The sequence below is a fragment of the Tiliqua scincoides genome, chromosome 5 (genome assembly GCF_035046505.1).
Source record: "Tiliqua scincoides isolate rTilSci1 chromosome 5, rTilSci1.hap2, whole genome shotgun sequence".
In the NCBI taxonomy this organism is placed as follows: domain Eukaryota; kingdom Metazoa; phylum Chordata; class Lepidosauria; order Squamata; family Scincidae; genus Tiliqua; species Tiliqua scincoides.
The window spans coordinates 53563393-53576655 of NC_089825.1; positions in this window are offsets into that span (position 1 = coordinate 53563393).

A 13263-nucleotide genomic window follows, 5' to 3' on the forward strand; every position below is an offset into this window, starting at 1 on the left:
TCCACGTCGAAAATCATTGACTTTTTTTTATTTTGTCATTTATCTTGTGATGCAAGATTGTTTTTTCATCTTCTGCTTTGAATCTTCCAAAGAGATGCAAACCTTTCCATTTGAACTGAATGCTCATTCTACTGGCAATGCCAAAATGAAGGCACAAGTCTTTGAATGATTTTTTAAAAATAAAATGTCTAACTCACAGAATGCCTTTTTTTGTCATCCAGTAATCTTGATTAGCTACAGCTAGTTATGGTGACTACAGACCTTCCATTTCTCTACTTTTAGAAGTTTAGGACTAAAAGGACAACTCTCCAGGGAATATTTCGAAGCAAACACTTGGAGGTTGATGATCCCACAAGAAGATTTGTTTCAAGCTATCTACCTGTAGGTGCAGTTATTTCTGGGGAAAAAAATAAATTGCCAGGGGCTCGGCTAGGGATGCTCATTTGCTAAGCCTCAAGCTGTGATGACATAACTGCGAGTTTCATTTTGCCATTGTCACAGTGCTGCATCCATAATTTGCGAAAATGATGACTAACAAATGTGAAGTTACAAGATCAGCAGCTACAGAATCTATTTGCAGCCAGAGCTCTAGAGGAGAAAACGAGACCTTGTGTTCTTTTTCACTCTGTGTTCGCTCCATGTTCTTTTTCACTTTTTTCACTAAAATGTAAAGTCAGAGCAGCAACTGGAATGAGATCATAACAACTCAGATGTGGGAGCAGCACCCTACACCTTCACACAAAAGGCCCATAGGGTTGATTCAGACATTAATAAACAGTTCTATGGAGGTTGTCCAGAGCAGCATGAGGGAGGCAGTCATGTATGATAATGCTTGATATACAGTGACACTTACCAAATCAATCCTGGAGCCTGGTCTAAAGGCCCATGAGGCAGCAACCTTACTGAAACTAAGCAGGGTTGAGTCTGGTCAGTGTCTGGATGGGAGAACATGTGTTCCAGTATCAAGGGGTATAAATATATCATAAAGGTGGGTTATAAATATCACAAACAAAGTTCTGCTGGGAAGTGGAAACTGCCCATTGAAACAAGGGGTCTGATGTTACTTCTTCCATTTGGCTGCATCTACTAGGACGTTCTACAATTCAGATCTGTTACCTGACATACTGTGGCAAGTACACATTTAGTTGTTGCTAGTGCCTGCCAGAAGTGCATGATCCGGATCAGCCTTGTGGCATTTTCAATTGGGTTGATGACAAAAGGCCTCAGGTCTTACATGCCCATAAGGGTAAGTCAAACTTTAATCAAGGGACTCATACTAATGGAGGCACCATCCCCCAGAACCATCAAGAAGTTCATTGTCGCACCCTCAGTTGGGAGCAAAGCAATTGATACACTTATTTTGAGCTGGGGATGGTCAGTCAAAAGCTATCAAGGCTCAAAAGAAAGGTCCTTGATGAGTTCATTCCACAATAGCCTCTGAATGGGAATTTAAGCATAAAAAGCAGAGTCACAGACCAGTCATGTTCTTCATCATTTTTGTCTTCATCTATTGCTCAACTGTCTTCCACCCAGCTTCATTGCTGTCTCTGTAATTCATAGACGTCATGTGTTGCATGAAGTACCCCTATGCTCTGCTACCCTATAACTGCAGTGCCAACTGGTGTCCAGGACAGGACTCTCTTCCTCTCCAACAATTCTCTCTTCTTTTCTGCTCTTGTGTGCAAAGCATTATGGCAAAACTGCTGCTCCAGCACCCAGTGGACCACCTTCAATTTATAAGCTGCCGCTCCAGCACTCACTCACCTACGTCTCAGAAAAACCTTTTCCTGAGAAAGCAATCTCAGGTCCCTTGCCTTGCTTCCCTTCTCTGAACCAACTAATAGCCTAATGTTATGCGCACTGCCAACAGGCAGCGCGCCTCCCTGCCATAAAGCAGTCAATGCCAGTCATAAACGATGCTGCAAGTCAGCATGCTGCCAAGGAGTGCTGGTGGGAAGGTCTGTGCCCCCTTGCCTGTTTCAAATCTTAAGAACATAAGAAGAGTCCTGCTGGATCAGGCCCAAGGCCCATCTAGTCCAACTTCCTGTATCTCACAGTGGCCCACCAGATGCCTCAGGGAGCACACAAGACAACAAGAGACCTGCATCCTGGTGCCTCCCTTGCATTTGACTTTCTGACATAGCCTATTTCTAAAATCAGAAGGTTGCACATACACATCATGGCTTGTAACCCATGATGGATTTCTTCCTCCAGAAATTTGTCCAATTCCCTTTTAAAGGCATCTAGGCCAGATGCCATTCTCACATTCTGTGGCAAGGAGTTCCACAGATCAACTACACGCTGAGTAAAGAAATATTTTCTTTTGTCTGTCTGTCCTAACTTTTGTAACACTCAATTTTAGTGGATGTCCCCTGGTTATAGTGTTGTGTGAGAGGGAAAAGAGCATCTCTCTATCCACACTATCCTTCCCGTGCATATTTTTGTATGTCTCAAACATGTCCCCCTGAGGCACCTCTTTTCTAGGCTAAAGAGGCCTTTGCCTGCCACTTACCAGAGCAGGTAAGTCAGTGGGAAAGGTGGGAGGAGGTGAGGGAGGGTGGAACGGAGGCAAGGAAGGGGCAAAATGGAGCAGGGAGAGAGCAGAATTGGCACCACTGGCACAGCTGATATCCAAGCCCCCTTTTTGGATCCCACAGCATGGGTCCACATGGACCTGCATAGTCTATTTAGCTAGTACAGGTAAAAGCAGACACCCCCCCCCCCCGGCCATGGAGGCTTACCCCTAGGTAAAAGAAGATTATTCCCTTACCCACAGACTGGACTGCCATGTCATTATAAAATGCAGCAGTCACCATTTTGGCATCCCTGCATCAGCAGTGGGAGGGGGCAAGAGAATAGACTGGAAGCTAGGCTACTGCCTAGCTCACCAGGGTTTGCTTTTTGAACCCCTTGCTGCCTTTCCACATTTGCAACAGGAGATCACTGAATCATGGTACCTTAGCCCCATTCACTCTGTAATGCAAACAGCTGCCTCAGCTGTGTGGTAAAATAGGGGGTAAAATGGTCATTTGTGTGATGGCTCCCAGAGCAGGGTGACCAGATACCGTGGAGAACAGAGTGCCTATAACAACAACAACAACAACAACAACAACAACAACAACAACAAAACAGTATTTATATACTGCTTTTCAACCAAAAAGTTCACAAAGAGGTTTACAGAGAAAAATCAAATAACTAAATGGCTCCCTGTCCCAAAAGGGCTCACATTCTACGTATAAAGATGCAAAAGAAAACCAGCAGACAGCCACTAGAAAAGACACTGCTGGGGTGAAGTGGGCCAGTTCCCCTGCTAAAAAGAGAACCCACTTGAAAAAGTGCTTCTTACCCAGTTAGCAAGGGTTTATACCCCTATACCTTTAACCATTGTATAGAAGAGGGAGTTTGGGCAGGTGCAGCTTTTTCAACCCTCCCATGTTGAGCTGTGCTTGCCAAAATTCCCCCTTCTCTACAGTGGTTAAATGTATCGGCACTCCGTCCTCCATTGGCACTCCGTCCTCCATTGTATCTGGTCACCATGTCCCAGAGGATTGTCCACAGCCCTTCAATAAGCTTCATGACTGAGGTTTTCAGCCCATTCTCAAACACAATCCTCCAATCATGCCATCATATTCACAGTCAGAATCATGTGGAAGTCTCATTATGCTTGCCTTGCTTGTTCTTTGGTCAACATGCAGGATGGGATATATTTGGGTTGCAGTTTGGGAATGAAAAAACAAGGAGGAAACATGGAGTCTTTGTGTGAAGGAAAATGTAGTGAAATGTTTTACTCTGGCATCAGGACAGAAAACCGTAACTGCACCAAACACTTAGGGCTCAATCCTGTCTTGCCCTTGGGCTGGCGTAAGTCCCTTGTGCTGACCCAGGAGGGTCACAAATATGCCATAAGACACAATTGCACCTTCTTGTGTTGGCCTGCGGAGACTGAATCCAGTTTCTGTGCTGATGGAGGGAGCGAGCCTTGTAACAGCTGAGCTTGGCTGACGCAAGGCTCTGTGGAGAGCAGGGAGGAGGCGGGTGGCAGGCTTTCTGGGGTGAGGGGAAGGCAGGCAGAGGAAGGTCCTGGGGGCGGGAGGGCGGACAGCAGGAAGTGGGGCTGGGATTCGGCTGTTATGCCAGATCCTAGTCCTGTTCCTTGAGCAGCACAGAGCAGCTTCAAACCTCAGGAGGTGGCGCAAGTTCGAGGAGACCCATAGGGGCTGCAGTGTCTTACCTGGGGGTAAGGGGAAGAGTTTCCTCTTACCTTCAGCTGAGCCACCGTGGTGCCCTATCTTGCACTGGAATACAGTGCAAGCCTCCTGGATTGCCTGTTCCAGTGCACGTTAGGATTGCACCCTCAGAAAAGTATGGGACGCAAACCTCCTCAGGGTCAGGAAAAGTTTGAGTAGTGTCTGCCAATCTGAACAGGAGCCTGAATGCTGAATGCTAAAGTCATTGGCAGCTGTCAGGAAGAGTGAGTATGAACTGGAGAACTTGACACGATATCCTGGTGCAGGGATGAGTGCTGAGTGAATGCTAAATGGTTTTTCAGTTTGACTGGCAGCTGTCAAGAAGGATGAATGAGCAGAAACTCAGCCCTGGCTGGTACAACAGAAAGGTCTCCTCATCAGTTTCTGTGCTTCTATACAAAGCAGACAAACATGGTTGCCTGAGAGCGTGATTCTCTCTGTGTGGCCTTGTTATCAACACAGGTCTTTTGGCATTTCATTGTGTAAAGCCCTTAAGATGGGATGTAGTTGATGCTGGACATTGCTAAGGAAGGCAATGTGATCCAGAACTGAACTCTTTGAGCAAGCTGTATTACCGCATACCTGTTAGGGACATATGGATTGCTGCAGCTTTGTCTGAATGCCCAGCTACAAACTTGCTGCTAGTTACGGGAATGAATTTTCAACTTGGACTTGCCCAAATGTTTGAAATCTTGGACAATATGGATGCGCTATGCTCCAACATTTCCACCCCACCTACAAATGGTGCACCAGCTTTTCAATAACCTTATTTTACTGCCCAATTCAATGTTGGTCTTATGCTGATGGATCTTGCAATCCTTCAGCAGAAGCCCTGTTCCAGTGGTGCGAAAGCAGTGCTGCCACTGTGCACTGCAGAGATGCTAGTAGAAATGACTGGAAGTCTCTCTTATGCCAGCGGATCCTGGCAGTGGCGCACCTAGAGGGGGACAAAATGCTATTGATGGCACTGCATGTGCCATGTAAGCTGCACCTCCCCTTCGCCTTCCAAGCCATTTGGGGCAGCATGGGCAATTGGGAGGAGAGGACTCCGGGTTGTTTTCGCCACCCAGTATGGCTCCAGGGGCTAGAGGGAGGGACCTCTTACATGGCACGTTGTGGTGTCATCAATACTTAGTGTTTTGATCTCTCTCTAGATACACTGCTGGATCCTGGACATCCAGCCAGAGCAGGTAAGGTGACGGTGGGCAGTGGCGGGCCAGGGGGGCAGAGGTGCAAAAGCCCCAGGTGCCATACCTGTGGGCCTTGTGGGGGTGGCACCACTGCATCCACTGTGCTGCTGCTGCCACCTCTGCCTGCCACGCTGCCTCCACCTGCCCTCCAGAGCATTCAGGACCACTCCAAAAGCTTTCTGAGGCCTCCGGAATGCTCTTAAGCAGTACTTCCAAGAAACCAGAAGTACTGTTTAAGAGTCCAGAAGCCTCAGAAGGCTTTTGGAGAGGTCCCGAACATTGAGTGAGGCTCCATGTGGCTAGGTAAGTATCCAGAGGGCAGCATGATGCAAGGAGGTGGCATTGTGTACCTGTGCTCCGGGGTGCCACAGGGGCTAACTCCATAACTGATGGTGGGGGCAATTTGAGGAAGGATCAGGTTGGATCAGTGAGAGGAGCAGGCTAAAACAGGGGCAGGAGAAGAATCTCAGTGGCAGCAGCACAAGCCAAGATCCTATCCCTTTTACCGTGGCCCAACACACCCCCTGAAGCTCCTTGGACCTTCACCAACTAAATTGCTAATTAGTCAGATATTGGCAGAGGTCAGAGGTGACCCATTGGAGGCCAGGTGATTGAGGGAAGTAAAAAGTAAGCAATCTGGTTGTCCCTTTCCCACTATAGCATGCAGCACATGCTCTGTCACCATTGCTGCCTGCTATGGCCTGGCAGGGGATAGAATTGGGCCATTAGTGCTACAATTATCTCTTTTCAAGTTTGGATTTTTTTTCTCTTTGTATTATGAAGCTAACCTTCTTATTCTGCCTTCTGTACATAACTGTGCTGAAGAACAACAAGCATCTCACAAATAGCAATCAAGAACAATTCCTAAGCCCCTTCAATCATCCCTGTGTCCTAATGCATCAGTTAAATTCCTCATCTCCAAGCTGTACTAGCCAGTTTGTCAGAACTGGCAGTTGCTTCCTTCTTGAGCTGAGTTAAAAAGGTATCTTGAGCTAATATCTTGAGCTGAGGTGACTGAGATGCTAGTTAGGGCCATGACAATTCAGTGATGCATAATTCAGCCCTTTTTTTATTTAAAAAAAAAGGTTCCTCACACTGAAAATTCAACAAAACACTTGACCATATTTCATCCAATATGGAAGAATAACAAATCTGAGCCAAATGGCAAGCACTTATGGGATGTTATGGCTTCCCATGGCCAAAAGCAAGTTTTGTTACCAGGGTGGTATGACAGAATAATGACAGGCTGTGTAGATCTTGAGTGCCTTATGCCCAACCTTTACTTGGCAGCAGTCAATTGAAGCACTAGCCTATAATCTTGTGACTACTGTGAGTCTTTCTTTGTATGTATTTCGTACACAGAGTTTCATCACTATAGTGTCTTGAGCACTCACCTTTTTTATTTTAAAGACATTTTCAGTTGTGAAGGACTACTAGGAGGCTTTCTTATTCAAGTTTACCTGTAAGAATCACCACTGCATTTTCCCTCATTTAGTTTATTATTACTGATCTACCTGTGGTGAGAGGAAAAACTACAGACATGACATGCCGGCTGCTTTATGTGGCTGGACATTTCTGCCACCATTAGCAGCTTAATCACAATCCTGAAGCCTGCTACATGTGAAGGAGGCTTGTGCTGCAGTTAAAGCTGCTTTTGTTTTATTGGGTAGGAAATAAAACCAGGTTTCACAAATAGGTTGTTTCATTACATTTCCAGGATGGAAACCTGTGGAAATGTACAAAAAACTTTATACTGGGAAATATTGTAGAAAAGAAATAAATTCACTTTCAAATATTGTCCTCAAAGTTGTGCCTTTGTGAGTGTTGATGACATAAGAACATAAGAAGAGCATTGCTGGATCAGGCCAAAGGCCCATCTAGTCCAGCTTCCTGTATCTCACTGTGGCCCACCAGATACCTCAGGGAACACACAGACAGCAAGATACCTGCAACCTGGTGCACCTGGCATTCTGAGGTAGCCCACTTCTAAAACCGGGAAGTTGCACATACCCATCATGGCTTGTAACCTGTGATGGACTTTTCTTCCTGAAATTTGTCCAATCCCCTTTTAAAGGCATCCAGGGCAGATGCCATCACCACAGCCTGTGGCAAGGAGTGTCACAAACTACAAAAGGGGTAAAGAAATATTTTCTTTTGTCCTAACTCTCCCAGCATTCAATTTTAGCGGCAAATATTCTTCTGACATTCTGATTCCGGATGCTCAGTTATTCTCTGAACAGTCACTGAATATCATCCATCCATATGTTTTATACAAACACAAAACCTCCTTCCCTCGCCCTTTCCAATTCCAGGGCGTCCAATTCTAGTAGATGTAATGAAAGTCTGCAAAGCAACCCATAAATAAATAAAAAGAAATGTTAAAATGTTTTATACCTGACAGTTGGAACTTGGCAATATTTGATAGTTGGCATGCAGTGATATTAAGAATTTGACCACATTGATAGTTGAAATGCAATTATATATAATGTTTTTAAAATATTCTGTGTTTAGGGTGCTGACTGCCATATAGTGGTCAGTGCCAGTCGCAATAGGTTCTCTGTCAGCAAGCTGTGCGAGTGCCAGCAGAAAAGCCTATGCCTTCCCATCTGCTCCATTGCTTCTCCTGCCAAACAATGATGAAGTTAAGTCAGCGGGATAGGTGGGTGGGATGGCGGGAGGGGCAAAATGTCATGGGGAGGGTGAGGAGGCGGTAGGGATGAGAGGATCAGGCCTGGGAGAGGTGTGGAATTGGTGGTGCTGGCACCTCCAATATCCTAGCACTCTTCTCAGACCTGATCCTGCAGCACTGGTCCTGCTCTAGCTATTTAGCTGCTGTGGGTACAAGTAGATCCTCCCTTGCCATGGAGGCTTTCCCTTAGTAAGGGAACAAATATTCCCTTACCCAGAGGAGACCTCCTGTACTCCCCCCCCCAATAGTATGACCCTCAGATTAGTTGGCGTGTGTGTGTGTGTGTTAAATTTAAACTGACTGTAGTTTTGTCTTTTACCCCAGGCCAGATCCTAAAAAATAACCTACCAGTCATTGTTACCTAAGAACTGTACAGTCTCCATTAAAAATATAGTAAAAGATTGTAAGATACATTTTTATTCATCAACTTTTTAAATTCGCAACATCTGAGTAGTGCACTGTAAACAACATATCAGTAGAACCATTAATCAAATCTTTCTTTAAGGTGCCTGGTGTGTTAAGCTGGAGTCTCTACATATAACATACAATATATAACACATAACTGGGAGTGTTCAGATCAATTCACAGCAGAGAGACAAGCAACAATGAATGAGCACGAGCAAGTGCAACTGTATATAGTTGCAACCTGATTTACTCAGAAATAGACCCATTGCTTTCCATGAGTGTTATTCTTAAGTAATGGTGCACTGAATTGGGATCTTGTTTCAGATGGAAATGAAGATTACAGCCTGGTGTTTAAAAAACCAAACATTTGCAAAATGGATTAAGAGTGCAGAAGGGCCTGCTAAAGAGAATGAGTCTTGCTTGATTTAAATGGAAGTCTTGAGCCCTGGCTTACTTTTTTTTCCTCAGGAGGAGAATAAAAGGCTAACTTTGGCTACAGCTTTGCCCTGGAGGGCTTGCCGTAGAGACCATAGCCCTCTAATTATCTCTGTATTGTCCTCTTGCTTCTCCCTGTGTCCCAACATGCTTGAACAGCCCTGACTCCCAAATGACCTCACAGATAAGGCAAGGAGATGATCTCAGCTTGATTTATTGGCAGAAATTTCTCACCTTATAGGTGATGGTATATGAATAAAAAATGAGATATAATCTGTATTCTAGATAATGTACTGTTTGAGCAGTCTGTCACAAAAAGCAGTGCATACCCCATTGGCATGGCTGAATAAGTGTTGGAAAGTTATATAGGATTGGGCCCTCAATTTAGGAACTTTCCATTTCTTTATACTTGTTTGAATTGGAAGCAAGTGCAGCAGTTCGACAAACAAACTTTCCCTGATTGGCTCAAGATTGTTGCTGATTTAGGACTTTAGCACTGGCAAAACCTGGCATGTCAGGGCTTTGAGTGAAATGTCGGAGACAGAAAATGCAATCAGCAAATCTAATTGATCCAATTCTGGTTCTGGGTCAAGTGCACCTGATCCAGGGGTAAAGTTGGATCAATAAGGATTTGCTGATTATTGCATGGCCACATCCTGTAGATCAGCTCTGTAGCGCATGCAGGGGCAGTAGTAGACCTGACAGTTGTGCTTGGAACACAGTGAATGAAGACAATCTGCAGAGTTGAAGGTAGTAGTTTGAGCCTCTGCCCTGAAAACAAATGCCGTAGAATGCAGCAAATGTGCGTTCAAGCAACATTCACTGCACTTAGAAATGCTGCATCTCTTTTCACCTTTGGGGACACAATTTCAATCCCATATTGTCATCAGGCACATGTGTGTAGGCACACTTGGATAGCTACAATCTATCCCATAGTACTATTGAATGAAACAGAGGAGAAAAGAATTCTCTGAGCTATTTTCAGGAAACAAACCACAGCCCAATTCTGTGCTTCCCAATGCCCAGGGCTGTGGCAGTGCCAAAAGGACTACTGCTGCATTCCATGGGGTTGGAAGCAGCACGGACCTAAGGGAGCTTGGGTCCCAAGGGGTCTCCTTGGATCTGTGCCTGCTATTGAGTGGGCGCAGATTCGAGGAGATCCATGTTGGGTCTCCCAGGCCGGGAGGGGGGGTTAGGATAAGGCAGTAGGGTATGCCACCATCTCCGCCCCCTCCTGCCCCACTCCTTCCCCTGCCCTGCCTCCCCCTGCCCTCCCCCTGCCCCAGAATGCCTCCCCCCACCCTGACTTATCAGTCCACAGCCCAGCTCTTGCCTGGAGCTCCAGGCAGTGGTTGTCTCTCTTCCGCCTGACATTGGCCCAGCATGGGCTTGCTCTGAGCCAGCGCCTGCACTGGTCCACCGGTAAGTGTTACAGGCATGACTTATGGCACATTGTGATACTGTGTGCTGTGCTGGGCCGGTACGGGCCTGTTTGGACCAGTCCCCCAATTCTTTATCTGCAATTGCAGGTATACTTGAAAGCTACATAATAAAGCAGCACTGATAGTAGAGTCAAGTTGTGCTTAAATGTAGGCATTTCAGTTTTAGCATGAATGCTGAAAATGTGTCAGAAGTTACTTTTAAAACTGTTGCACAAAACTCCTGTAGGTGACATTTTCAGTGACAACAGTGAGAAATCTTCTCTGCACACAATGGTCTACGAGTGCTGTGTGTGGGAGGTATAGCCATAGAACCCTGGCTAGATATATGCTTCATGCAAGAGTACTTATGTAAACTGCTACTTCCTGTGTAGCAGTTGTATAAAACAATGCATGTTCCCTCTCGGGACAGTGTTAATTTTTCCTAAGTACAAAATACTGTGCTTTGTGAGTTCAGAAAAAATCATCTTCAAAAATGGTGCTACCTTAAGGGATGTGTGATGCAACATAATGTTTGCTTGGGATAGGCCTTGAAAGTGATTTAAGCAAGTTTTCAGGACTGACCTGCCCATGAAGTGGATTGAGCTAGTTTCCTTGGGCAGTAGACTGGTGGGAGTAAGGGCTTGTTCCTTGCCTCCATACTTTCATACACCTGTTTACGTGGTGGTAGCACATGAAGAACTCTGCTCCGTTCTCCTACCATATTTACTGTATAGCTCACTGATTAAAGCTTTGCTTTCATCATTCATGTGCCTATCATCTTTAATTTGGAATGTTGTAATGCAGCGATTTTCAACGTTTTTCTTTCAGCCTTTTTCTTCTCGCCTCTATGGTGAGAAGTGGTGGTGGTGACCTCTATAGTCTTCTCTATGTTCTTCACCTCTTGTGATATCACTTCCAACTTCCGGGAGACTCTTCTGGGTTCTTCAGCTGTGTTTCTAGGGCAACTGTCTTGTTGTAACAAATTGTCTGTCTGTCTGCAGAGCTGGCAGAGGAAAAGGGACCATTTGTTTCTAGAGACAGTTGCCCTAGAAACAGAGTAGAAGAACCCAGAAGAGTATTTCAGTTATATTCAACCGCTGTGTTCCAAATTCCTGTGGCACACCTGTGGACCTTTTGTGGCACACCAATGTGCTGTGGCACCCCAGTTGAAAGCAGAATGCAGCAGTGCTTCTTCTGATTAGAGCTCAAGATCACATTGGTTCAGTTTTCATGCTTCTGGACACAACACAAAGCGCTGGTATCAGGTTCAGGGCATCAATCCAGCACAACAGAGGAAGCATTCACTCCCATATGCTTCCTCCTGCTCTTTGAGATCATTTGAGGAAGTCCTGCTACACATTCCTTTTCTACTGGGTGATCTGAGAGGGGCAAAGCCGGCCCTTGTCTGTCGTGTAGCCCGGTCGACTTCCCAGGGTTGTCCTCAGTTCATGGAGTGGGCTTCTCCTCTAATCTCCTTTTGTCTCAGAATAGTCAGGAAAGGTTACTACAAAAACAACTACAGCAATATTAGGACTAATAATTTTTCAAGAATTTATCTCACTACCTTCCTAACACCCTGTTCTATTGAGGTCAATAGGATTAAATTAGATTTAATTTCATCTTCATTATTATTGCTATTGGGTTGTTTTCAGGAACCGTTAGCCATGACTAAGCACCATAGAAATCAACGAGAGCAGTTAGTCATGTGACTAACTGAAGCCCGAAGTCAAGGGGACTTAGCTATGACTACGTTTCTTTGGATTCAACCCATTGTTCTTGTTATTGTTTATATAGGTACCACTAAGGTGCACAGCACAACCCAATATAAACAAAACAAGCAGGTCACAGCCCCAAATAGCTTACAATTTAAATGTCAACTAGTGGAAGACAACAAAAGGAAGAGGAGAGAGGAGAAGGCAAAGTTAACAAGGAATGAACATGAACAAATCCACCTGCACATAGTTAGGCTCTGTGTCAGTTTGGGATGTGATGTACACAGATTGTGGCTGAACGTAATGTACGTGCAGTCAACAACATAAATAAAGAATGAATTTCTGCCTCTGGAATGTGGAGTTCCAGAGAAAGGGCTGTTATATTCTCATTTTTTTTAAACCGCATTTTTCACATTATGTTCCCAGACACTTCTGCACCACTATTAATGTCAGCACAATGGAAGCACCTGTCACAGCTGGAAAAACAGGTCATGCCGTGCAGCAGCCGTGAGCCAGATAGGCAGGACTGCGTCAACGGCAGCACACAGATAATGAAGTTCATTGGCAGTTCTGCATGAGGACCAGAATACTAGAGATAACATGCATAAGGAAAGAAAAATTGACTCGTGCCCTCAATTGTGGGTCTTCATAACTTGTGAGAAAGGAATTGCATGCATCTTCAATTTATTTCTGCTTGTTTTCCCTCTTAGGAATTTTTTTTTTTAAATGACCGTGTTCACTTCATTGCATAATTTGCAGTGCAAGCCTATAGGAGTCTACTCAGAAGTAAGCCCTATTAAATTCAGTGGAATTTATTCCCAGGAAAGTGCATACAGGATTGCCATACAGTCTTACAGCATGTCTCTACTCAGAATTAAGTCTCATTGAGGTCAATGGGACATACTACTAGGTAAGTACTGCAGCCTTTGCTGGTAATTTTTGTCTGTCTAGTGTGGCGTCCACAGCATGGATAAGGTATGGTTGTGAGTTCTCATTTTTTTTCCATACTGAGGTACTTGTTTCAACAGAGGCCTGAACCTGCTAGACAAATGTTTCCCAACCAGGGTGTTGCAACCCCGCAGGTCCATGGGAAACATTGCCTTCCCCCTTAAGGGGGGTGGCAATCTTGCAACTTACAGGATGCTGGCAATGGCACATCCATGT